The following is a 13,587-nucleotide window of genomic DNA, read 5'->3' on the forward strand; positions in this document are numbered from 1 at the left end:
AGCTTCCCAAGGCAGACCAGCCAAGTGCAGGGCAGGGGACGGGCAAAGGCCTTCAGGTGACTCTCAAGCTGGCAGTGTGACCAGGACACAGAGGACAGGCAACGGCTGGAGGGACAGGCAGGACCACCTCACACTACGAGACTCTGAGGATGACCTTGAAGGGCACAGAGCAGATATGACCAGGCTTCTCTGCAGGAAAAGACTCCCGGGTAAGGACACCGAGAATCTGGGGATGGCCGGCAGGAGGCAGACCTGCCACTGGCGCGAGGGACAGGAGAGGCCGGACCTGAGCTGGCCCCAGACGTGGGGACGTAGCTGGTTGTCACCTTACCGACGAAATGAAGCAGGACTGCCCCAAACAGTGACACACAGGTGAGATGTTTGTGATCGACAACACACACACACACACACACACACACACACACGAGAGATATAGTTTAAAAAATAATTCTTCAAAAGCATGCAAAGAAAAGCCCAAAACAAAGGAACGCATTTAAGAATGAAAAAAAAAAAAGAAGATGCATGAGGAAATCCTTAGGAATGAAAAAAAAAGAGGATAAAAGAGGAAATCCTTGAAAATTGGTTAAGTTGTAGTTACTGAAAGTAATCATGTCCCGGAGGAAATCTCAAAGAATAAGATTTTCCTGCCAGTGATGAAGCAAAGGAAACCCAACAAGAGCAGGTGGGGCGTGCTGCCCAGGTGGCGCAGTTTCGGAGTCAGGACCGGTTCGGAGAGGAGAGGGGCAAAGTCAGGCGGGGGCAGGAATCGTGTCCCAAGTTCCTACTGAGCCACGCCCACTTGGGGTGTCCCACGTCTGTGGACACCAGGCACGGCACCACTCTATGTAAGACCGACGTCTCCTGGGCCCTGTGCTCCCAGACCCGGGCTCTTCACAGCATACGGCCACTGTGATGACCACACACGACCCACAGAGGGACCTGTTCCGGACCCTTCCCCAAAGTAGCAGGTCTTCAGTGTCAAAGTCAGGTTTAGAGCCGTGGTCTGATTCCCAAGTCTACACTTTCTCTTCCACGTCACATTCTAAAGCCTTTTACTCTTAAGTCCTGGGGAAGGTGGGGTGATGGTTTCTTCCTTCCTATTTTACAGACATCGTGAGTAGGAACGAGAAATTTAAAGAAATTTGGCCCTAAGAGAAACGGCACAGGAAGAAACATTTCATGAAGGTCCCTTCCTTCGGGAAATCCCAGAACTGAGTTTTGCCCATGTTGCAATTTAAGTAACAAAGTATTTTTAAAAACAACTTTCATTAGGCGCTCACTGAGCTATTACAAAACTGTGACTTTTGTGAGGGACGCTGACATTCTCAGAGGCAGTGGGACAGAGGTGACAGCCGACAGAAGCCCCACGGTCCTGACTTTGCCACTCGCCAACTCCGCACGCAGCTTTGGGCCAGTGAGGCAGCCTGCCCGATCGTCGGTGTTTTGCTCCGAAAAATACGAGTAACAGGAGGAAATCCCGAAAGCCAAACCGTGGACCGGGGGTAACACTGGGGAGAAAAAAGCTCACCCAGTGATTCCTAAGCTGTGGGTGATTCCGTGGACGGCCGCATGTAAAGCTGGTGGTTTGGGTCACAGGCTCTAAGAAAAGTTACTGGTGCCGAGGTGCAGTCCGAGGAAGGCTGCGCTAGTCCGGGTGGGAGCCCCCCCACCCCGGGACTCCAGTGCACCACAGCACCTCGAGTCTCGGCCAGAACGCAGCAGCCAGCGGTCAGCAGGGGGCAGGAGGGACGGCCTCGCCAGCCGTTCAAGCAACACCAGCGCATCACCAGGACGGTGGCCTGTCACAGTGCTGGCAGGCGGCGCATCTGCCCACGTCGGGCACGGAGACCAGGCTCGGCGCCCCCCTTGTGGTCCCAAACCTGCGGGACCCAGGGCAGCAGGAGTGGGGACACGTGGAGAAGACACGCCGGGGTCTCCTTGCAAGCCTGCTCACAGCGTCTGGGGCTCGAGGGGAAGAGGCTGGTGTCCTCGGGGACCCGCTGCCGGTGTCCGACACCTGGCCTGGAGGGCCCCGCTTCCGACCAGCACACTGCAGTATGGCCTCCGCGTGGGGCTTCTCACAGCACAGCTGCGGCTGGTCGAACCAGCTACAGTTCCAGAAGCCCCCAAATAACTGCCACCTGATCCCGTGTGACCTCACCTGAGACGTCACAGCGCTCTTTCTGCGGTTCTCTGAGAATCTAAGCAGTCCCAAATTCACGCAGATTCAAGGAAAGTGAACAAAAACCACACCCCTCAATGGTTGGAGGGTCTCCGAGAATTTGCAAAACCTGAGAGAGTCCGACCGAGTCCCCAGGGGACAGGAGACTCTGCCCAGGACGATGGAAGCAGACGGCCAACGCGGCGCAGCTGGGGAGGAAGGGATTACTGACCCAGAAGTTTCATGTTCAGGTCACGTCACTGGGGACCCTCCTTTAAGCACTTACAGGGACTTCCCACTGCAGGAGGAGCCCCGGGCACCCCGCTTGGGTGAAGAGCAGCACCTGCCACTCAAAGGCCACTTGTCGTCACAAGTTAGTCTCTGCTTAAGACTCAGTTTCCTTGGAAACCTTTAACAAGCCTACGGCCGTACCACCCTGAACACGCCCGACCTCGTCTGATTCGTTCAATAGGCAAGAATATTTTTAACGGGGTATCTTTTCAGAGTTAAAAAGAAGCAATATACATAGTAAGAATTTTTATTTATAAGTCTCTGTATAAATCTTCTTATAGGCAATTTTGCCAAATAGGCGGATGGTTTGCATCATTTGTGCCATTTCTTGAGTTCACAACACGAGCGCTGGGAAAATGGGCCCCACGCAAGAGCACAGAGGCACTGAAGTGACGCTGATGTCATGGTGTCCGGCCCAAGGCTCCCACTTCATCGTCAATGAAGGACACAGCTCTGTGTGGTGACACTTGTCACAGAGCTGTGCATAGAAGCGAATCTGGCTCCTGTGGAATATTAGTTCCTCACTAACTGCATTCTTGATGTTACAGAGTCTGCTGTAACACCTGTATTAGTTCACATGAGAAAATCAAGTAAACATCTCAGTAAGTGCAGGAAAAAATGACGTAAAGTCAAACATCTATTCCTGAGACAAAGCAAAATGGATCAGTTCTCATATTTAATCACTTCAAAAGACAGCATCAAATTTAAGACTGAATGTTTCAACTCTCCATTCAAATTTCACAAGCAAACATAAGTGCTGCCACCACTACTGTAATTAATTGTCCTGCAAGTAAAATCCAACGCAATCCAATGATACAAATAAGTAAGGAGTCCACACACTGGCAAGGACCAAGAGGCACAGTTCTCATTATTCCAAGATTATAGGGTTGCATAAGGAGACTGAGTAAAACAGCTGCTCAAAAATGTCACTTATCAATATGAATCGCTGTCTTATACACAAATCATAATAACAGAAAAAGATGAAAAAAGTATAATAGCAAAACAAAAACAAATGATTAGGAATCATCTTAAGAGTAAATATGCAGAACAGACATGAAGAAAGCATTACAATTTTACTGAGGAGACATAAAAGAAAAGTTGAGTAAATATTTCTATACGGACAACCTAGAAGCTATAAAATGATCGATTCAGCCTTCAAAAAAATCAATTCAAAAACAAGGAAGACTTTGGGAGATACTTGACAAAATGATACTAAGTGTATGTGGAAGATTAAGTAGACGAGAAAACCGGGGGCCAACCCTGGAGACGGTGTAGTTAGAAACGACCTCTCCCGTTCAGCACGCGAACGCTGCGGGGGAAACCACGGGAACGAAGGCATCTGGGGCAGGAGCAGCGCCTTCCTTTTCCCCTGTTGTGTAACAAACTTCCCCGAAGCCGCGGCCCCAACACCCCAGGCTTTTATCTCACTGTGAGTCAGGAAGCCGGGCGTGGTCTGGCTGGCAGTCCCGACTGCTGTCTCACCAGGACATGAGTGCCCCATCCCCGCTGTCCCCTCAGGCCTCGCCCAGGGAAGGGCCTGCTCCCACACTCCCTCTCTCAGCAGCAGGGGGGCAGTGCAGACGCCCACGAGGCCCGGCCACAGGCCTCCCCGTGGGCGGCACACACGTGGCGGGTGGCTTTACGGAAGCAAGCAAATGGGGCGGGGCAGGAAAGAGCAAGTCCTGGCCAGTGACAGTGGCAGCTCTGTCATGAACGGCTGATGTGACATCCCATCTCAAGCAGCGTCCTGCACGGCCAGGACTTTCTCCCTCGGAATTCTTGAACGTGCACAATGACCACCCACCGGCACACACTCACATGCACGGGCATACGTGTGCACACTCAGCTCACACCCACTCTCACTCACGCGCCCCCCCACTTTGGCTGCAGCCAAAGGCTGCCGTGTGTGGGGGGGGTTGTGGCTGAACTGCCCCCCGACCCACAGACCTGGCCATCACCTGCTCCAGGGCGCCACCAAACACCTGGTGTCCACCGCCATCTCTGCCGAGACCACACACACTGGTGAGAGTCGGAGCAGAGTCTGGTAAACAGGCCGTTCACAAAGGCCCAGTGTGGTGACTGCCCAGCGTCCCCAGGGTGGCCAGGAGGTGGTTCTCCAGGTGGGAGCTGAGGGTGAGGGACAGAGCGAGTCTCAGGGACGAAGCAGACAGAGGCTGGACCCTCCAAAGAGGACACACGCCAGCCACGCGCAGAGCAGCCCCAGGTGGGGAGGGCGGGGCTGGGCGGGGCTCCCTTAGAGACCAGGCCCCTTCCAGTCCTTGCGGGGGAAGGGGCCGTGCGTGACCAAGGCGAGAAAACAGGTGTGAAGTGAGCGTTTCTCACCAACCCGCTCGCTGCACACGGTGCCACTGGGCTCCTGAGCTCGTTCTTCAGCAATTGCAGAGACTCTGTGGGCCGAGCTGCTGGGGTCCACCCAGACACGGGCCTTTTGTAAAATGTTTTCTCGCCTGTTTGTACACTTTAATGCACATTGTAAATATGTCTAATGAAAATATGGGACTTTCATAATGGAAAAAGGCAGCATTCGAAAAGGCCGGAAATCATTTTCAAACAGATCCTTATGCTGAACCCCAATCATACAACCTTTAAGTATCATTTTCTGGATGAATTTTGATTGTTCAAAGGTAAAAATTTCTGAGAACACCAACTATAATAAGATACCAAAACATCTTCAATCTCATTACATAAAAACTAAGGAAAAGTAGATGTTACCACTGAATAATTTTTTGAATGTATGCATCATTAATACTGTTTTTTTTTATTAAAAAAAAAACAAGCTCTGATTTCTTTATTTTGTTCTTCACTGGACAAGTCAGATTACAGAAAAAATGTGAAAGCTTAGAAATGTTGATGTTAAAGACGACAATCAACAGAAATTCTAGTCCGAGCACAGGCGGAACGGTTTAGTTCGAAAGCTCTCTACACACTTCCCTGATTTGTGCAGCTCAGTTTGCTGGGCGTCAGCGAAACCTCACCAGCTGCCCCTGCGCCTGGGCCCGGGTCTCAGTCCCCAGTAAGGACACAAGCGGGAGGCCACTGGTCAGTGACATTGCTGTTTCTCTCCCCTTCATTCTCCCCCGATTCCCCTCTCTCTAAAAATAAATAAATAAAACCTTTAAAAAAATAAAAACTCCCTACAAATTGCCTTTTTATCAGAGGAGAGACAGGTAGAAATTACACTGTTTCAAGAGCTTGGATAGAGCGCTGGGTTCCCCAGCCCTGGGACGGGACCAAGGGACGACTGTCTTTGCTGCCCCCCCAACACTGAAGAAAGCGCCGTGGTGAACAGGACACCGAACACTCGCTGAGGGAAGCGCAGCCCATTTCGTTCTTGGAAGAAGAAATGAAATCACCCAAAAAAAGCACTTTGGGAACTACGATGAAAATGGGGAAATAAGCCCTTCCTCTTGTGAGTAAAAATCCAGTGTTACTCTACTTAGTAGTGAGTAAACTGAAAATAAAAACGATAACAAGTGAACTTAATGTCTGTTCACATAACAAGAGAAAGGTAACTCACATAAAATTTGCTGACTACCCAATTAGAAGTTCATGTAACCGAAGGACAAAGATTCTATTGGGAAAAATACTCATTTAATAACACACAGGGTCCATCAGGCAGGGTCCCGCCTGGTGGAGTGTGGTTGCTGGGCAGCGATTTGGGTGTAATAATTTATAGTTCTAATTTGCACATTTCACCCATGTCGTGTGGTGTGCTTGAGTGTGATAGTGGTGTGTTACAGAATTACATGCTTATGATTTTGTAATTAAGAAGGGGCGTGATTTGTGCTGGACTTTGTATATTATAATTGAATGATTACTTTTGTTTTTGAACAAGAACCATTATCTGGTAAAGGGGAAATGTCTAATTGGATGCTGCATAAAATAACATTGGCATTTTTAAAATTAACTCAACAAGCGCCAAGTTATAAGGAACAGCGATGGAGGCAGACCCCGGGGCGCTTCTGCTGGGAGACCGTGAACCTCCCCCCCGAGGTCAACACGAAGGTCGCGCCGACGCCTCCTCCCCTTCCTCAGCATGTGGACTCCCGACGTGGGCCAGTTCGTCAGACATGAAACACTGATTCCCATTTCTCACTTGTACAATTTAAAATGTGAGCTTTAAATGTGAAGTGCACATATCTTTGTAATTTCTGATGCTCTTTATTTTTAAAACCACATTTTAATATACTGGACATTTGTGCCAGCGATCAGCCTACGTGGATACGTGGCCACACAGTGTCCACCAGGGTCCGGCCTCGGTGCATGTCCCGTGGCTCTGAGCAGCCCCAGGCGGCTCTGCGGCCACCGCCCTGGTATCAGGCCGAGCCACGCCCTGTCCTCGAACCTCTCGGCGCCCACCCACCCCTCCCTCCGGCCCCGAACTCCGGCCGCCACGAACCTTCTCACCGGCTCCTTAGTTCTGCCTTTTTCCAGAACGTCGGAATCGTATGTGGGCAGCCTTTTCGGGTCGGCTTCTCTCCATGAGTAATACGCATTGAAGTCGACTCCATGTGTTTCCATCCTTGGTAGCTTTTTTAATTTAAATTTTTTAACCCCTGAACCACATACTCCGCGGTCAGGATGTACCGCAGCTGACCCATCGCCCGCTGAGGGGCGTCTGGTTTGCCCCCAGGTTTCGCAGTTACACACGAAGCTGCTCTAAACCCCCACGTGCAGGTTTCGTGACGGCACGTTTGCTCCTCCCTCCGGAAAACACCGAGGCACACGATGCTGGAAGGCACACGATGCTGGACCGTAGAGTAGAGTGTGTCGGATCCGCGAGAAAGTGCCACCCCCGGGAGGTGCCCGCGCCGTGCCGCGGTCCCACGGCCCTGAGCAGGAGGCCCGTCGCCCCAGGTTCTCGTCAGCACCTGGTGTTGCCCGTGTCTGGGGTTCGGCCTTTCTGATAGACGCCACACGGTGTCGCACTGTTTTAATGTGCGTGGCTGTGGTGACCCGCGAGCTTGCACATCTCCTCACAAGCTGATTTGCCATCTCTGTGTCTTCTACGGTGAGGTGTTCACAGGTATTTTTTGAGGAAAACCCCTCTCTCAGAAGCACATTCCGGTTCTGCAGAAGCGGAGCCTCGGGGCTGCTCAGCCTCCGGTCCGGGCTGCCGCGCCGGTTCGGGCGGAGACGTGTGTGTTTCCTTTAGAAGAGCGGCTGGGGCTGCTGGAATGCACAGACAACTTGACTCCGAAAACCCGGGTTTCACACGCTGCTCCTTCTGAGGACCTCTGAGCAGGACACGCTTCTCCGGGCCTCCGTCGCTTCCTCCGTGAAACCCCCGGTCCCCGGGGCCGTCACATCCCACGATTCGCAGTGACCATCGTTCCAGGAATCCTGACTCCGACAGACCCGGGCGCAGTGGAAGCGAAGCCCAGGGTGCGAGGGTGTCTCGTGCTCCCTACGACCCCAGCAAGTGCCGCTCCGTGGAGCGCGGGGCAGCTGTGAAGCGAGGGGATGCCGAGAGCTCTCATCACAGGGACAGTTGTTTTTATTGATTGATTTACTTTTAAATTGTATCTGTATGAGGCACCGGATGCCGGAGAGACCTACTGTGCTAAGTGCTGCACAACACACACTGATTGTCATGTAAAACTGGGGGGGGGGGGCGGATAAAGCCCTCAATAGCCCTATAAAATAACTATTTCTCTTCACAACGAACAGACACGTTGTAGCGAACGAGGCGGCCTACGCAGTCAGTTCTTTCTTTTCGTAGTTTTCTTTACTGTTGTTCAGGCACAACTGTCTCCATTAGTAACTGTTCGCTGCCGTGTGTCCTCTGCATCAGCGTCTCTCCTCACAGTTATTAAAAGCCTTAAATAAAACTTCGCGGGGCAGTTTCTCTTTCTTAAAGCATTTCTCATGCACGCAGAATTCGAATTAGAAGTAATAAATTGTAGGCCTAGCCATGGAGCATTTTGCAAAAGCACCTGCCGGTCACAACGTCACTGCATCTTTGTAACACTCCATCGCTCCGATGTAGCAACGTGACACAGCCTTTCGCAGTGGTCTTGCTGCAACATTTAAGGAAACGGCGACCTACAGAAAACAGCCGCAAATGCCAGGAGGAAAACACAGGCTTTGTGAACACATCCCTGCGCCCGTCGTCCCCGTCTGACTGCGCTGTCTGGCTGGAGGGGAACGGCCCGGCAGCTCTGTGGTCCCCGTCCCTCCCAGCTGTCACTCTGGAAAGTGGGTTGCGACCCGGCCCTCTGGTCTGGGAAACGGCTGCGGCTTTCCGGCGGCCCCCACAGTTTGGTGTTTGGAGAGCGCAAACAGGGTCCGCACGCAGCCGCCCTGAGCCCGGATCCTGGTGTGGGTGGCTCGGGCCGTGGAGACTGGCTGGGAATGAACGTGAACCACCGACTTGCACCCAACGGGACGCGGTGCCGGTGGCCGAGGTTTCGCCGACATCTGTCTGCTGGCAGTGGGCGTGTGGTGCAGCCGCAGCAGAGCGGGGGACTGCCTGTGCTGATGACCGTGTGTCCCATGGGGACACACGCCTTTGGGGCGCACCCCTCAGCATGGGGACGCCTGCCCCTGCCGGGCAGTCTGCAGGGACACAGAGCGACGTGGCCCCTGCACTCTGGACACCGACACAGGTAATCAAGGCTGGCGGTCCAGTGTCCAGGCCACCAAAACTACCGAGGAGGCCCGCGCAGGGCCTAGGCCTGCCTGGCTCTGTGTCCTCACTCCTGTCCCCTTGGGAGGGGACCTGGGGAGAAGCCTGGCACCCTGAGCGGGCCGGTCAGGGACCGTGGCCGCTGCCTGGGTCTCCATCCGGGTGTTTCCCACCACACCAGAGGGCAGGAGGCCACTGCCGCCGAATCGTTGGACCACAGAAGCACTTTTCCGCTTTCCTGCTGGACAGACTCCGGAACGGAGCCCTTTGCGGACGCTCGGCTCCCCCAGACGGGCTGCAGACTCGACCTGGGGCCCCTGCTCCAGGCCCTCTCCGTTTCCAAGGCCCCCCGAGAGTCTGGCTCACAGGAACAGGGCGTTAAAGGCTTGGAGCACTCCGGGCCTAATCGCTCTGGTCCCCGGGCAACGCGTCACCTTTAACGGATTCACATTTGCAGCCGTGACGACAGGACAAGCCAACGTGGCTGAGCTCTGGGAACCAGCCATGTCCACGGTGCTTCCATTTTCAATAGTAATTACAAGCCACAGAATCCCAGTAGCAAGTAATGGGGTGCCACCCCGTTCGCCCCACAATTCCCGTACTTCTCACTGCTTCTGACAACTGCTCATTGAGAAGAGGGGCCACCTGACTTTCCAATTTTCTGTCAGTAAAGGCTCAAAAAATTGGGATGAATGACGAATCCAACCCATAAAGGGATGGCAACTATGGGCAGAAACGCCACACAAGTGGGGAGCAGGGGGACCCCTCCGCCTTCCCAAGCCACAGGGACGCGTGTGATGTTGGCGCGAACACGTCAGCAGCACTTTGTGGCCGATACGGAACCGGAGGTCGACACGCTCCCTCTTTTGGTGAGGAGCCCCCACTGCTTCCATCTCAGTGGGTTCGTGAAGTTGGGGGGCCATCCGCCTGGTCCCTGTGCTTCGTCAGCGGCATCCGAGGGGAATGTCGGAGGCATCGGGAGTGGACACAGAAGGGCAGTGCGGGGCGTCCCCGAAGACAGGACTCAGCCGCACGGCGTGCCTGCGGCACAGCCGCGCTTCCAGTTCCTGCCCGGCCAGGCCTGGGGCGTCCCTGGTGCTCCGCTGCTCAGCGCCCCCGACCTTGGCCTCCAGCGCACGGTGTGGAAGGCGGGCGGGCGCAAGGACGGGAGGAGGACTTCGCCCAGATCAGCAGGCAGGCCCACCGCGTAGCCACGCCGCGCCCACCGCGTAACCACGCCGCGCCCGCCGCCCCTGAGAGCATCCGCCTGTCACTGGAAAGTGTGGCCGACACTGTTTCAGTTACAGCTGACCCCGCGTTCCTGCCTCGGCAAACACGGTCCAGAACGGAGACGGACAGACGGCAAGACACTATTTGTCAAGAAAGGCAGCAGACGGACGACCAAAGCTGCCTTCGACACCTGCCGGGACCTTGTAAAAGACGCTCCACACACAGACCTGCACGCTGACCCTGCTGAGCTGCTGGGGCCCAAACACCACGAAGCGCGTTTCTGGCGCCGAAAGCTCACGCGCTGAGCTCCCGCCGGGCGGCTGCCCGTCGGTTTGCACGCTGGAGCCCCGACCACGTCTGGCTCACAGACGCATTCGGCACTTGTTTTAAAGTGAGACCAGGTATCCGCGGACGGAGGACGAGGCTGGTCTGGCAAATACCGAGCGACTCCTCTGAACACCGGGCAGCTGAGCGAGAGGCCCAGCGTCCCGCGGGGGCCTCACAGGCCCTCTGACCCCCGGTTTTCTGGGAATGACACCTCCTGTGTCGGCTCAACACGGCCGCTCGCCGTCTGGGGGAGCGCAGCACAGGTGACAAGGAGCCACGGGCGGTTTTGTGACGCGACAGATGTAACTGCAGCACTTAACACAGACCTGCTCCTGGAGAGATCGTGCCGCCCGCTAACGCACAGTGTGCGTTTTCAGAAGAGGGTGTGAGCGGCGAAGGCACACAGGTCACGATTACCTCAAGTGTGCTCACGTCATTCCGTTCCGAGGAAAACGTCCTCTTTGTAAGCAGGTTACTGTCAGTGTAGAGGGTGGGCACAGCCGGACTCCGGTTGTAACACAAATGAACGACCACTACCCACCAGTGACACGAGCACACGCTGTGCCGCACACCCTCACAGCTGCACACCCGCTCCCGCGACCCTGTTCACGCTGCACAGCCCCGGGGCTGAGAGGCTGCTCCGCTGGTCAGTGGGGACGAGACAGGCGCAGGAAGCCTGATGAGTCACAGGGAAGCGGAGAGAGTGGGGATCGGGGGCCGCGCTGGGTCCTGCGTCAGCAACCCTGGTCTGCGGATGAAGGTGGAACCCGCCCCCCGCCGAACGCTCTCCGGGGAAGCCCATCTGGAGGGGACCGGGGAGGACGTGGGGGCGGGGGGCAGAGGACAGCTGGAGAGAAGAGCTGCGCCCGTTCGGAGAAGAGCGTGTGGGTGACAGGGGACCTAGTGCTGGAGACGTGGGAGGAAGACGCGGGCGACTTGACGGTAGAAGGGCCACCGTGTGGCCACAGGCCCCTGAATCCTCAGGAGGAGGAGTTCATCACGTGAGTGAAGCGAGCCAGTCACAGAAGGATAAACACCGTGTGATCCCACTCACACGTGGAATCTACTGAACAGGATAAACTAGCAGAATAATGGCAGGCTTACGGACACAGGGGACCGACGGACGGCTACCAGAGTGGGGGTTGGGCGCGGGGGGAAAGGTGAAGAAACTACAGGAAAAAACCTATCAACAAAGACAAGAGCGTGGCGATGAGCAGCGGGAAGGGGTGGGAGGCGGAGGAGGCGGAGATGGGGGTGGACGGTGAGGGAGGAGCCTGGACTGGGGTGGCGAGCACACGGAACAACATACAGACGATGTTACAGAACGCGCACCGGAAAGTACACAATTTTATCAACCAAGGTCACCCCAGTAAATTAATAAAGTTTTTTAGAAGGAGAATTTAGTGCTGAATCAGTCTCTTCGGCACACAACCCCCACTCTCCTGAGCACGGACGGCTCCCGGGCTCCCACGGCCGCCCCTCCCGGCCTCGGTCTGTCCCCGGGGGCCAGAGGGGTCCCGCCTCTGGTCTGCGGAGCCTCACACGGGGTTTGGCAAACGGGAAAATGTCACTGCAGTAGCTGCGGGCTGATTTTTTTTAATCTTCTGTAGAGAAAGGTATGAAAACTGTTTTGTTTTGTTTTCTCGTTTTCCTTTGGTCTTTCAATCAGGCTCTTTTTAAAGTTATTAGGTTCCACCCAAAGAGCCCACATGGAGTAAGACAGGTGACGCTGTCATTGCCTGTGTGACAGGGACAGCGAAGCACGTTCCTGGGACGTCACCCAGTGGCAGATGGGGACACCAGACGTGAGTGGGGACCTGGCCACCACCCCCCCATGAAATGGAACTACACTGGGGGTTCCGTTCGCTCATGGCCTTAGTCAGTCACTGCACTCAGCACGAGGCAGGCCCTGCAAGGCAGGAGGGAGAAGGGGTGGGACAGGGCTGGCAGCCGGTTGTCAAACCCGAAGCCGAGGAGGCCACGGGTGAGGCAGTGGCCGGGCCGGGCTGCCCGCCACGTCCCCACGCTGCCCCGTTTCTGAGGGGAGCTCCAGGGCCAGCGCCGGCCACACGCTTCGCCGAGCGCGTGGACACCACGGCTTCTCTCCTGGCTGCACGTGGGTCCGTGCGGAGACCCCCCCGCAGGAGGGAAAGCGGAGGTGTGTCCCTCCGCTGGAGATCACCGTGACTTCTGGACGCACCATCGCACTTCAAACTCCTAAAAAAGTCTGAAACTCAGGACAGTCTGTCTGCCCGAGCCCCGCGTCCCGTGAGAAGACAGAACATCCAGATGATCCAAAACTCTCCCCCGGGGACGTGAGCCAGAGTGTTAATTCCTGTGACCCCTCTACAATCAGGGAAATGGACTCAGGTTAACTGTTCCTACAACAATAAATTAACTAATCAATCGACCAGCCAATTCATCAGTTCACATCAGAGAAACCCACCCAGTTCCTCCACTCGGTCCGCCCTCACCTGCACGGGACCCTCGCAGCCCGGGCCTGCCAGGCCGAGTCCAGGCTGCCGCCCGGTTCTGGCCACAGCATCCACAGCTGCGAGAGGACTTTTCCGCGTCAACTGAAAAAGGGAGCAGCGCGGACCTTAGAAACGCCAAAGCTTCCCAGTGAGATCAGAAGCTGAAGTCACGGGCGTGGGAACAGCTCACGGTCCGGGAGGCTCGGCCCAGGCAGGAGCCCGAGAACCCAGGGCGCTGGACCCGGGCCAGACTCAGCCTCGCTGCTGGCCGCCCGGCCCAGGCCTCCCTGATAGATACCGGACCTGCCTTCCTTGGCGTCTCCCTCAGGACAGGGGACGACCACGGTTCAGAGCGTCTGTGCAGAGCCTTGCCTTTCCCGTGAGGTCACACGCTGGCTGGCCCACCCAGCAGCCGCAAGGACGGACCAGAGTGTTGTCCTCTGCCCTGGCCCTCA

The sequence above is a fragment of the Artibeus jamaicensis genome, unplaced genomic scaffold (assembly GCF_021234435.1).
Source record: "Artibeus jamaicensis isolate MK-2021 breed Jamaican fruit bat unplaced genomic scaffold, CSHL_Jam_final scaffold_474, whole genome shotgun sequence".
In the NCBI taxonomy this organism is placed as follows: domain Eukaryota; kingdom Metazoa; phylum Chordata; class Mammalia; order Chiroptera; family Phyllostomidae; genus Artibeus; species Artibeus jamaicensis.